The 14,449-nt window shown below is 41.9% G+C and overlaps 1 protein-coding gene across 2 annotated transcripts in view; it reads right to left on the reverse strand.

The window, feature by feature from the left end:
- LOC138064672 (ubiquitin-associated protein 1-like) overlaps nt 1–14,449 on the reverse strand; it is a 38,579-nt gene that overhangs the window by 19,410 nt on the left and 4,720 nt on the right. The gene's annotated exons all lie outside the window — the stretch shown is intronic.

Raw genomic sequence — 14,449 nt, forward strand, 5'->3', positions numbered from 1 at the left:
AATTAAGAAAAGCCCTTCCTACTGGAAATACCACACTGATCCTGTTCAGTTTCATCTGTGTTGATCTAAAAGTGACACCATGATATTGGGTATGCAGTCAGTTAGCCAGCACTGCACTTGTCTAGATACGCTAGACAATACACAAGTTCATACCTTTTAGGAAGATCTTAACCAAAGAGCAGAAGTTTCTTGGTACATGCAAGTGAAGACAATGCTAACAAGAGTTAACATCCATCGCCCATGAAATTTTACCAACGACCGCTTCAATCTGAGAACTCAAAGTACATACTACACGGCTAAGATGTTAAATATGTGAATGAGTGCCTACATAGCTTTTAAACACAGAGCAGGCCTGTCCTGAGAAGACAGCTGTTTTAAAAATAAAATTAGCTATAGTGTTTTAGCCGACTGATCAGCTAATACACTGCTCCAGGATTCTTCTGGCGCATTCAGTAACATAATTGCTTCTTTTGCTAGACCAGAAGTGCATTGCAAGATCTCCTTCTCAAGACACCACAGCATAATGCTTTAAAGAACTGAATTTGTAAGTCCTACTTTGACATTACACATGACCAAGAATCAGAGTTGCCCTTTGTTTCAGAAGTCCTCCAGCTGGTGGACTGAAAGGCCCAGCAGGCGTTCTTCAAAAACATGAAATTATCTGGTACACCAACATCAGCAGCACACAGGGCTCAAATCTAATTTGGAGCAGATCTAACACACATCCATCATTCCCCAAACAAGATCTTAATCTTCGTCCTCAATGTTTCAACTGAAGAGTCAACTGCAAATGTCATTTTAAAGGAGGTGTGTCAAAAGGTGACAATTATACAGACAGTTTTCTAGCTCTGATTCTTCATGTCAGCAGCTGCCATGTTTGGGGACAGGAAGAGCCAGTTTCAACTACTTTTGGCAAGCACTTTTAGTTGGGCATATGTCCCTTTCAACATTACGTTAGAATCAACAGGTGAGTCAATCCTAATGGCTCATGGGAATTCAACACACTGCGAATGCCAAAGCTATAAAAGGAAGATTACCATGGTGCAACTAAACTTCCTGAAACACCACAAGCTGACACTAGGCTATTGGGAATGAGTCACGCCAAGCAACTCCACCATTCCTTATACATAAAAGCCTCATGCCATTTTGCTCCATGTTCATCATTTTCTTTTCAGCACGTCTGATGATCTCTCTCAACGTTGGTATTATTTCCAGAAACACACCACTAAGCCAAAGAACTGGTTTTGACACTAGCAGCTCCTCAAAAGGGAACAACTCCTTGCAGCTTCAAAGACGCAGAAAAACGAGGTCAAACACAACACTGGTGAGCGTGCCTCTCAAAGGGCACTCATGCAGACTGTCAAGGGCAAAGCCACCAGATCACCTAGTACGGTTGCATGTGAACTACCAAAGTGAATGGGCTTTACTGGTTCCAACAGCACACAGAAGGAAACTAGACTGCAGACTACTGCTGTACCTTTCAGACCTGGATTACAGCATTAAATGAGCTGTTGCTTTGCTAGTTCTTCAGTGTGAGAGTAGCAATATTAGATATCAACTTGATTTGTAGTTACTAAAAAAGCCAGGCCACATGTGACATGTGAAGACTGTATGATTCCACAAGCCCTCCATACATCACTGGAGACTGGGACAGCACTTGCAAGCATGTACTATGGCTGCCTGCCTTCCACTACTATTACAAAAGAAACAAACTAGGGGCTAGGACTGTAGGCACGTTCCCGAACTCCTCCGAATTCTTCTTTCTTCTAGTTACCACTGCAGAGTGAAAATTGCTCTTTTTAAAGGAATTTTTAGAATTCTGACAAAGGGAAGGCAAGTAACTTCCTCACCTTGGCAACCAAACTGACCGTGAAATTCTTAGTGCAGCAATGGTTACCTACAGCCGATACACACTTTACACTATCTGCCTCATTTACCAAAAGCAACTTACTCCAGACTTTAGTAACAAAGGACAACGCAAATTCAAAGACATCATTTTCAGAACGAAAATTTAATATCCCTTCTCCAGCAGGATGTAGCGAGGACAAACTATATTTACTGTCTCACACACTGATTGAGCTAAAGGAACGCTATGTTACCAAGGCAATATCAATTTTCTCCACGGACATTAAAAGCAGTACGTACATATCCTACAGAAACAGACGTGCAACTCCAGCATTCAGAGGGTTTTGCAGTAGTATACAAGTCTGGGACTGCATAAAGCCTTGGATGCGTCCTCATTGTCAAAATACAGTATCCTACATGAGCAAGAAGTATCTTGCTTTTGCTGGCAATTCTGTATTAAAATCTTAGTGGAGACCAGACGCTTGCATTAACTGCAAGGTACAGCAGGAACTATATCATTCCTCTGCCACATGCATCTTATTTTAACTACAGACCTAGCTAACACATTAATAGCAAGGTATTGTGAAAATACACTATTTCCAGAAAGAGAGTTACACTTTAAATTCCCCCAGGGGTCAAAACTGGGTCCAGTCTTGTTAACTTACTCATCAATGACCTTGAGGAAGGGACAGAGGGCACCCTCAGCAAGTTTGCTGATGATACTAAACTGGGGGGAGCGGCTGACACACCAGGTGGCTGTGCTGCCATTGGGAGGGACCTGGACAGGCTGGAGAACTGGGCGGAGAGGAACCTCATGAAGTTCAACCAAGGCAAGCGCAGGGTCCTGCACCTGGGGAGGAAGGTCCCATGCACCAGGACAGGCTGGGGGCTGACCTCCTGGAAAGCAGCTCTGCAGAGAAGGACCTGGGAGTCCTGGTTGACAACAAGGTCAACGGGAGCTAGCAATGTGCCCTTGTGGCCAAGAAGGCCAACGGGATCCTGGGGTGCATTAGGAAGGGTGTTGCCAGCAGGTCGAGGGAGGTGATCCTGCCCCTCTCCTCAGCCCTGGGGAGGCCTCACCTGGAATCCTGTGTCCAGTTCTGGGCTCCCCAGTACAAGAGAGAGATGGAGCTCCAAGAGTAAGTCCAGCAAAGGGCTGCTAAGACGATATGAGAGATGCTCCACCCTCTTCATGTGGAAAGGCTGAGAGCTGGGCCTGTTCAGCTTGGAAAAGAGAAAGCTCGGGGGGATCTGATCAATGTGTACAGCTATCTGAAGGGAGGGTGTCAAGAGGGTGGGGCCAGCCTCTTCTCCGTGGTGCCCAGCAACAGGACGAGAGGCAACGGGCACAAACTGAAACACAGGAAGTCCAGTCTGAACCTGAGGGAAAACTTCTTTCCTGTGAAGGTGACTGAGCATTGCAACAGGTTGCCCAGAGACATTGGGGCATCTCCTTCCTTGGAGATATTCAAAACCCGTCTGGACACGATCCTGGGCAGCATGCTCTAGAGGACCCTGCTCGAGCTGGGGGTGGGGGGGTGGGGGGTTAGACTAGATGGTCTCCAGAGGTCCCTTCCAACCTCAACCATTCTCTATTTTGTGAAACGGCATTTGAGTTTGAAGCCCAATAGCTCTTCCTGATGTACTGTGAGTGCACACTTAAGGAACCATTACTCCACAAGGCATTGTCAATACACAGAAGTGTGGCGCTGCACACTAAATACTGGAACAGGCTGCCGTCTGCATTTCATCATGTCCTTTCCAAAGAGAGTTTAGTTTAAAAAAAAAAAAAAAGTGTCTTCTGACTAATCAGATTTGATAGGCTATGCAGGGACCATTGTTAACAAGCGTCTTGCTGCTGACCTACCTGCTGCTCGGAAAAAAGAAAATCTGCAGCCAGTCAAGAGACTTAAGACTACTGATATGGCTACTATATTTCTGGGCCTGAGCCTATTTGCTCAGTCAGACCTGCTATAATGCACAATATGGGTGTACCTCTGTTATTGCTCTTTTGGAAACAAAGGACTTGCTCCCAAAGCCTTGCTCAAAATCAGCTAATGAATTAGCTAATGAAACGAACAAGTGCCTTATTGCTGTTGCCTGTGATCTCCAGACTTGAGAATAGGATGCTGAAGGGAAAGAGTCCGTGGTAATGGTAGCTCAGAGCGGGTAAGAGGTTTGGTCTGCTGCCTTATTGAACACTTGAAATCGATAAAGAACTTGCATCAAAAAAGTTTATACGCAGTAGAGTCTTTCCTGGACCGAGGAAAGGCAGTTATTTCCACAAGCCTTTTTTTTTTTTTCTCCTTTTTTTAAAATGGCCACCTAAAAGCTCCTTCCTGCAAGTTTAGACTTACTTAGCCCCATTCCCTCTTTTTGGTTCTGGCTACTCCTCTGAAGAGAGGATCAGTACTGTAAGTATCCAAAAGTTAGAAGCAATTTTAAACATCAACAGCCTCTGAAGCAGCCTGATGTGGACACACTGGCAGGAAAGGAAGAGCCCACCTTTCCCTTTACCACACTGGGCAACAGGGCAGCATCCTTAAAGCTATGCAGCCAGACAACTGGCTATAGAAAAGCTCCAGGATGACAGCAGAAGACCTCAGGGACTGATGAAGAAAGAGACAGGGGAAATCAATACAAAAAACACAGAAGAAGAGAAGCCACAAGACAGAACTAATGAGAGAAACAAGTAGCACAAAGGGAGATGAATGACAAGCTGGAAAACGTTGAAGGGACAGCACACAGGTGCCTTGGGGTACAAGGAGGAGAAAGCGTGCAGCTAACTCTAAAGCATTTGGAGGTGATGGCACCAAGAGACTCCGCAGGAGTCAAGTAAGTTACAGAGGGCTGGTTCTGAGTTAAAGCCAATAAGTGCAACAGACCCAAGCTCAGTCTGCTTGGCCAGGTGCATCTGAACTCTCATTCACCACTCTGTAGTACTGGTGTTACTCAGGTCACTCCAACCCACCTTCTACCAAAGGTGGGATCTGACCGTAGCACCATTTTGCTACATTGGCATGACACAGAACAACTACCTTACAGAAAAGCAGCACCCAAGCGTGCAAAAAATGACTCTTCAAATCACACGCATGCAGTTGGAGGATAAGGGACTCCAAACAACGAGCGTGCGGCCAGGAACTCAACCACAGGATCTTAAAACCCCCTCGACTTCTTGCACAGGTATTGTGTCATAGCAATAGGGGCTCTAATACAGAAGAGAATGAAGATGACCAAGAGAGTCTACCTGGCACCAATTAAACCTGAATGACTACTCAGCTGTGCTGCCAGACAGTGCAGAGAGCAGACTGAAGCGTGACTTGCTGCAGCCAAGCAATGCCAAAGGGACAGCCTCATCAACAGATGAGAAAGCAACTGAACCACTATCAAGAGCTACTCACAGGAGCTGGTAATTCCCCCCCCCCCGCTTCTATTTGCGTGACCCATCTACTGCAGCTTTTGCTGAAGTTCGTCTACATTCCTTTTCCTCTGAAAGATCTCAGACTGATCCAGATGGAGCCCTCCAACTATTAACACTAGCTAGAACAGGTTTCTCAGTGCTAACTCAAGTCAGTTTAACTACTGTCAAGAATTGGTCTCTTTTACTGCTATATCCCTTTTTTGGGGAGAAATGTGTCTGGATTCCAGATTATATGCATTCTCTGAAGTAACTCTCATCTAAGATTCAGCCAAATAAAAAAAGTGTACTTCTATAGGTAAGAGGACCCAAAATACAAAGAGTTATCAGCCACTATCACCTCAGGACATCTTTGATCTTCACACCCAAAGACCTGATCTTGCAACTTACATCTCTTCTAAGCTACTGCACACTGTGGAGGCTAAGTATACAGAGCTGAGGATGGATCCACTCACTCCGAAAACTGCAAAAAGATTTAGATTATTATGTTGCTTGTACCAGATTCATGGACTACTAGTGATTTGTCACTGAGAAACGGTGAAAAGTATTTTGCTTCAAGTGACTGGTTTATCTGCCACAGGTATTCCAGACTTGGAAAGCATTTTAAAAGCTTTACTACAACTACTTGTTTCCATGCAAGTCAAAGGCTGTGACCAACATCAGGATTCTGCATATAGCCTTATACAAACACAGCTGCAGACTACCTGCTGTTAAGACAGCACAAGTTAAAATTCTCATATCAAAGCTTCCCAACACAAGTATTCAATCCAAGCATTGTTACACAGTTGAGACCTCTCCAATAAACTGACAGTAGAATTCTGATCAGAATTTTAAATGAGATGGATTAAGTTTTCAGCTACTGCAATCTCCAAAGAGATGACATCGCTCAACAATCCACAGCAACTACTTTTGTTTTGCATATTTAACAGTTCTCCAAACAATGAGCACGTTCAGCCAGCTAGCTGCCTGGAGGTGTTCCCCCTTCATGAAGTACGATAACACTGAGCCACTGATAACCGCTGTTTTGATAAAGTCATTGTAAAAGTAGATTTGACATGTTGCAGCTATATCCCTTTCAGCAAAAAAAGGCATCACTTTTACCACTCTTAATAGAAAAAAACTGTCTAAAGTACATCTGCAGTAATCCCTTCAAGCGAGAAGGCAATCTGCAGGTGCATTACAGCGGTGATTCCATTTGAAGACCAAGGAGCACTAATCAGACCATACTTGAACTGAACACACGTATGAAGTTCTCATTTCACTTTCAAGAACCACTAGTCAAATCTAATGAGATGTCTTCATCTCGTGTGATGTAAGTACAAGCGATCATCCTACATTTAACCAAATTCAGAGCAGGGGTTACAGCAGTGACAAAGGCGGACGGGAGGAAGGGGAGAGTTAGGGATGAAATATCCCTACTGCATACAATCCACGTTTCAAAGCTTAAATCTCTCCTCTGAAAGTCTCTTTGGATTCTTTAAACACAGTCTGCAAGCATCAAATTAATTTAGTTTGTTATTTTCTGTGAAATGACTTAGGGGTAGAGGTACTGAAACCAACAAAATGGTGCTTTAAAAAGCATTTCTAAAACATATGAGTGAGAAGGACAGGGAGAAGAATCCCTGAAGAGTAAGTCTACGTGCATATCCCATTACTGGATTATGAGACAACACATTCTTTAACGATGCCAACAACATCCATTAACGAGTTCTTCATGCAGACGTTGAATAGCATCTTCCTAGCAGTGACAAGCATTAAGAGAAATTGATTTTTCAAATTGTACAGTTGCTCAATGTGACATAGTGCCCAATTACACCTTCTGCTTCAGTATATATCAATCAATGGGGAATTAAATTGTAAGACAGCTCTTCTACATCCTGTCTGAAAAGCACTGCGCCTGTCTTGCTCTATTGTTCCATATGGATTCGTTGCAACGACTATTAGGCAAGTGTAGCTATGTAGCTCTCTGCACATAATGTCCCACTTTGTTCATTAAAGACACCGCACTTGTTAAAAGCGCATATTATTTGAGCTGGTTAAGGATTTAAGACTCTTAACTGATAACAGATAGCCCCCTTCCTCCTCTAAGGTCCTGACTCTGCATTTGGGCCATAAGGTAGTCTGCCATAAATTTCACCAGAAATAAGAGAAAGTCGGTGTCTAAGGAAATGCAGTAAATTAATACACCAGGTTTTTCAATCACTGAACCGCATATCAGCTATATAAGCTTCAGCTTCACCTGAAACTGGTAAACTGCACAAGCATCTAGAACTAAGTTTCACATGCAGCAGCATAAAAAAAAAGGAAGTTACTCATCTACAACACACACTGGTCAAGGCTGATCAGTGCAAGCTTTTATTTTGGCCAGGGACTATCTTGGCAAGCCAAAGTATGGAAGATGCACCTATTCACATTTAACTGTGCCAACGAATAGGTAACCTGTGCCTAAAAATGGAGGCTTTCCCGAAGAGAGTGCTGCGATAAGAGGAGGCTATCTCCAACTAACCAGAACATCCTGCCTCTTTAATCCAGGAATAACATAGTTGTGCAGTTTCAAGCTTTCTTCTTATGCTCCCTGAGCAAGGGAAACATACAAGTAGTTCATATCAAGTTACACAGAAATAAGTTCAATTCTGCAGACAACACCAGTATCTCCTATCACTACTGAAACCAGAACTCTATCCAATTCTCTTCTACGGCAAAAAGCAGTATGTATTCTCTTGCTAAATGTTAATTCAGTGGGACTGAACGTATTTAAGCACACTGCAGCAATTCAATGACTCGCCACTTTCAAAAGACGACCATTTCCAAGAAAGCTATACAACTGTTAGGTTTTCCGTGCAAAAGCTCAGGTAAGAAATGGTGCTATATAGTCATAGTTATGTTCTTGGTTAGCAGCTTTGTGAAGTACGAATGCTTATGAAAATATACACTTTTTTTTTTTTTTAAACAAAGCAGGCAAAAATATCCAGAAAGAAATCAAGATGGACAGAAGTTTTAAAGCAGGAAACTAAAATCTGTTTGCAGGCCAAGTATCAGCTGCTATTTCATATATTCGAACTCAGCCAAAAAAGCATATTGTGCTCTACAAGAACAACAGAGCCAGTGTTAAACTACTGTAAATTCACCAATTCTCCTGCTTATACTGGGGTCACATGCACAACCCACTCACCACACATTTAGTATTTTCCCAGTAAAACTCAATATGGTACTGACAGAAGACATAGCCTCTTAACCACTGCACCTAACAGGCCTTCCCTGCCCTGCAGGGCACAGGCTAAAACCTGAAACTAAGTGTGGGACCTACTGTTTCAAACCCTGCTCGCACCCTAATTAAGTTAAACCCAGTTGTACCCTAAGCAAGTTAAATCCAGTTTAAGTATACCTAAGGCCACTAGCAGCCTTCTCCTACTTCCTAGAGGATCTCTCTCCCCCATAACGTGGGGAAAACTGCTGAACTTTTCCAGTATTGTGACACCCCAGTTCTCTAACCTCATTTCTCCCAAATAGGAGAGCCAAATTCTGAGGATGCAAGTTCTCTGCAAATTCGCTTAGTTTAGAAGCATTTGAGCAGTCACAGGCAGTACTACAATAAAGAACAGAGCTCCGTATTTAAAGATGCCACCAATCTCTCAGTGTTGTCTGTTCTCTAAGAAACTCCCCATTTGCCACTAGAACAAATTATTATTATTATTATTTTAATAGAATATGCACTTTAAGACACAAGAGAGCAAAGGTTTTGAAAGCTTCCTACTACTGGAACCTCTAAGAGCTGATCATAGGCTACACTGAAAAGTGTTCTTACCAAACACTTTTCTGGAAAGTGAGTATATATAAAAACTCATGCCACTTCAAACAAACTTTCCTGATGTTCAAAACATCACTCACTATTGCTGTCACAACACAGGCAAACCAAGCTTAGGAGAGCAATGTGAACCCTGTCTTAGGTGATGTGACACGTTCTTCAGACGCTTAACTTTTGTGGGGGGGAGCGGGAGGAGGTTTAAGCACTTCTCCCAACAATCAAGACGCCACTGGCAGTCTCAGCTTTCAGTGCCAGCTCATTTTATCTTAAATTCATGTCACTCCTACTTGGCCAATATATGTATCTGTTATTATCCAACCGTTGTTGCCAGGCTGAGATCGGAAAACAAGCATATACAGAAATACACAGCTGAAGAGATCCCAAGGTTTGCTACACTGAAGAACAAAGTTTACAGACAAGGAAAAACTGACCACTACTTAGGGCACTGACATTCACTTCAGCTATTTTTGCAAGTTCGCTGAGCAGAGGTCTCAGCAATGCCACATTCCTTCCCAGACTAACACAACAGAACAAGGCAACCAAACTGAAATCTAAAGGAGTGAATCAAGCTAATAAAATATTATCCCATCCCAGTAAGGTCTAAGTAAGAACTAATCTCATTTAATCTCCAGATACAGTACCAGTTAAGCCTGCTTTCATCCTTCTTCCCTCCCCCCCCCCCATAGGGCTAAACCACCACGTTAAAAACATGATCTAGAAGGGAAATAATATGAATTGTTAACACTGAGTTAAATTCTGCTACCAGAAATCATGCTTCAAATAAAGCAAACAAGTTCCACTCTTTTTAATTAAGTGTAGAACGAGTACATAACGGAGCACAGAGAACACAAAACAGTCAAAGTGAATGCTTATACCTGAAGTGTTAGACCTTGCTTCTTCAAAAGGTCTGCTAAGCAGAAGACTAAAGCTGGTAGCAAAGATCATGCCCTACTCTTTAAAACACACAGGAACAGAAGTGTCATCACCTGGTATCAAAAAAAAAAGACAAAAACAGCAGGAGCCATCAGAATAGGCTCAGCAAAGCAGCCAGTACCAACACTAAGTACACTTCTCCATTTAACCCATTTGGATCACAAGATCACAAATTAAGGTGTCCTTAGTGAGCCTGTCTAGCACAGAAAAGCAAGAACCTAGCTTTGTGCAGAGAAGTCAAACTGAGTTTGCCCTCAACTATAACAGTTGATTTATTACAAAAACAGACTATGAAAAGGCAAAGCACAGATTACAAAGCTTTAAAGCAGCCTATGCCATCGGAAGGCGGCACACTCCAGCCCTGAAACAGAAACTTCTTCCTTGCAATCTCTTGATTTTAGGGGTCTCAAGCAGCACAGGCCGCTATTTAAGGCCAGTATTTGGGACTGCTGAAGTGGAAACATGGTTCAGCCAGTAGTCCAGCTGAGTTCAGAAAAGGAAGTGACAAGCACCAGCAAAAAAAAAGTCAGTATGTCGTCAGTATGTCAGTTAAACAAGGTTAACTGCATGTTTGCAACTGCCACAGCCAAGCTTACCAGTAGTTAACATGCACAAACTACCCTTACCTTTTTTAGAAGGAAAGCAGAGCAGCTACTAAATCCCTTAGATGCATCTTTCAGTCACATTCCATTTGGTAAACTCACCCTTACAGACTGCTCCAGAAAGCCTTTCTGTATCACAGGCACAATTCCTCCCTGCTAGCCAGAGGTCACCAGCTACAGGCAGACAAGATATTCAGCAGATCCTTAAGCATCATAAAATGACCCCGATACCCACAAATTTTAATTCTAATTGTTTCCATGTTAAAAAAAAAGCTCATATTCCCTCACTAAGTGGAGAAAGAACAAGAACAGCTTTGAACAGGTCTTCTCTCTCTCAGCAATTCTATCTACCCTTCTAGCGCTGCAATCCTATGTTGGGAGCTAATGTTTGGAGCAGACAGGTTTGGGAACAAGCGTAGACTGGAAACCTGCACTTCACTACAAACACAGAATGATCCTTCTGTCAGGAAAACACAGAAGGAAACCCAGAAAGCCATGAAGCACTAGAAGTGACACACAATTATCAGCCACCCAAAGATAAGATCATATGAAGATTGAACTTTCAGGCTCAAGTGGAACAATAAATAGAAAAGAAACTGTAACCACTGAAATACACTTTCAGATGAAATCTAAAAGGCTACAGGATATTCATACTGCCAGGAACCTGACCTGCCCTTACATACACCCCCCTGCCCCCCAAAACACACAACAATAACACACACACACACACACCCCTTTCTCCAGAGCAGGAAGCGGTCTTGCTGGAACTCCATTATACCATCAACACCACCTAGCTCTCAAACACTTCACAACAGCAATTTTCAAGGCACTTAACAAGGAATAAAAACTATCCCTGTTTTGCAGGTGTGGGGAATGAGGTACAAAGATGAAGCAGTTTGCTGGCTGAGCTGGATGACTGTGGGCAATAAAACCAGAACAGAACTTTTATTTCCCAAATCCCAAGTCCACAGCTACCTCAAGAATTTCACCGTATCGTCTCAAGTCTGGCCCTCCAACGTTGCTGATCTTCGATTTTCCCTTTTAAATCGCTCCTATTCAGCTTTTTATCTTACTCTAAAAAAACTAAAGATATTCTTCTGCAACTATAATGTGAAATTGGATTTATTCTAGCAAACTTTTTCTAAGCTACTATTTCAATTTAATTTAAACTTGCAATTTTGGCATATGCTATTTTCAGTCTCACCCACTGATACAAGTTTTCCCTGCATATTAGCAATTTCTTCAACAGCATCAGTAATGAATGCAAGCACTGAAACACTTAAAGCAATGACTAACTAAACAAACAGCTCATTTTGCACGCAAGAGAAGCCTTCAGAAACACATCAGCCCCCTTTCCTCAGGGAACGTTAACAAGTTTGACTCAGCTTCAGCGACTTTTAACCTTACTTCCATTTCATAACTAGACTGGAGTAAGTTGTTGGATAAACAGCCCCATGACCATCTAGCAACTGTGCCTACAGCTTTTCCTCTCCAAGTGTCTCACAAACCAGCAGCAACACAGGACTGCTAACAGTATACAGACCCATCTCAGTAGACAATATTACAGTGGAGGAAGAACAAAAGAAAAAAGCAAACAAACAAAAAACCACTTCCTGCTGCTTTGTAAGAGGAAAACAGAAGGACTAGGGGTTTACTGTTTCCCAACTCAAATGTTATAGTTCCCTTCTCTGTTATCTGAGAATCAATCCACTTTGCCCCTTCTAACCAGCACATCCGATTCAATCAGCTTACTTGAGAAGAGAAATTCACTGCTGCATGTTAATGACAGAAGCATCAATTCCTGCAACAATGTTAAATTACAGGAGGAACACGCTTTGAAAAGGACATGTAGTGAGTAAGATGCACAACTTCTCTCAACTTGGTAGGAAAGAAGGAAGATTTTTATATTACTAATTAGAATCATCCTATTCAGAAGGCAGCCAACTCCTTGAACTTCACGTTGGCTTATTTCAAATGTCCATATCCTTGGAAGAGGGGAGAGGGGCTAGAGAGGAACTGTCTCATCAGTTCAATACCATAATATATTCAGCACATCCCAAAAGAAAGGCAAAGCTTAAACTGCATGCGTCTTGCATACACAATATGAAAACTCAGGTATGAAAAGGATGACACAGTGATGTCACACATACGCATTTGGTTGATATGGTGCCATAGAGGTGACCCCAACTTCAAAAGCAGCTTAGACCACCTACCTCTTCCTGCCATACTCAACCTCTTGACCATTGTCTGCCTTCATTTACTTTATATCTCAAAATATGCTGGTGAGTTTTTTTAAACTGTATTTATTAAGACTTTTCCAGCTGAAGATCTTCAGGTAGAAGAAACTGTGGTACATAACAGCATATATTCATGTCCATACTTGAATTTGCTAGCTTCCACTTTACACAAAAATAAACCAAACTGAGCAGTATTCATTAAAAGCAATAAGCTTTTTTACCATCTTTATCTGCACTTGCCTTTTAAAGAAATCACATCACTAAGATCAGACATTCAGTGGTCTAGAAACATTAATAGCATTTATGGACTTTTTATCAGCTATCAGAATTCTTGGTAAGTCAGCAGAAATCATTAAAGTCCCTTCTGCAAACAAGAAAGAAGTCTGTAACTGCAGATCCTAACAACTCTACTCTGCTAAGATATTAATCAGAATCTAGCAATTCTTCTTCCACTTTTCCATTTTTGAACCATTTTGGACCCAATCGCTTGTGCTAGTTTTAGTATAGCATGAGACTTAACAGCTGTAAGAGTCCTGAAGTATTTCCCCAAACACACACAAAGATCTGGCACTTACTCCAACTAAAATGATTAGTTGAATACTTGTTGATTAAAACTTGATAAAGAACTTCCTTACCTAAACATTGTAAGAATTACTCCTCAGGATAGTGCCTAGATGATAACACTTCTGATGGTTATGCGCTGAAGTTATAAAAGCAACCACAGGTACAGAGCCCTGTCAACCAATGACCACTGGCAGAAATGCAGCTTGATTAATAACTAATCTAGGTTTATAAGGAGTTCACAAGTCTCAGTGGCACATAATACTATGGAAACCTGCCCCTAAAATCTCTGTGGGACAGTAGCCTCTGACTGCAAAATTATTTTTACTATCATAATTTCTCTATCCACTTGTTTGTGAAACTCCAGTTGATACTTGATTTAGGGGATACATTAACTTGCTCCCCCTCTCCCCAGTGAAGAATCTAAACATACTTACTGAAAAGCACAATTAAAAAAAACTGTATTTTTATACTGCTATGGACACAGCAAGCAAAGCGAGAGTCAATACCTTTCACTGTTTTTCTACTGAGAAGTCAAATAAATAGACTGGCAATAAACTGCCGGCAGTCACCTAATACTTAGCTGGAAAAAAAAATTTCTCAGACTACACGCAGCATTAAGCCTTTCAATCCTCCTCCTCACCCCCCAACAATTTTATTCCAGATGATTAATGGTTATTTTATTCATGTGAACTCCTTTCTTTACTACAAGTACCTCCCATACTTCTATTTCATGTTATTATACGTTACTGTGCAAAGACGCCACATGATAGCATTATTCATTAGGGTGGAACCCAGTGTAGCTTTGCTATATTAGAAAAGGAAATACATGTCCTATAACATGAATTTGCAGGGTGCTCATAAACTAAGAGCCTAATTTTTTTTTTTTTTTGCTTATAGTTGATGAAGCAAACCAAACTGAATACAAAAGCACATCTCCGTGTCTAGATTAAGCACAGCACTAACACTAACATAATGCAGTTAGTAACACACAGAATTTTAGATATCCAGCCTCCAAAGCTTGGGGGATAAATCTCTCCAGTCATTT

The sequence above is a fragment of the Struthio camelus genome, chromosome Z (assembly GCF_040807025.1).
Source record: "Struthio camelus isolate bStrCam1 chromosome Z, bStrCam1.hap1, whole genome shotgun sequence".
NCBI classification, from domain to species: Eukaryota; Metazoa; Chordata; class Aves; order Struthioniformes; family Struthionidae; genus Struthio; species Struthio camelus.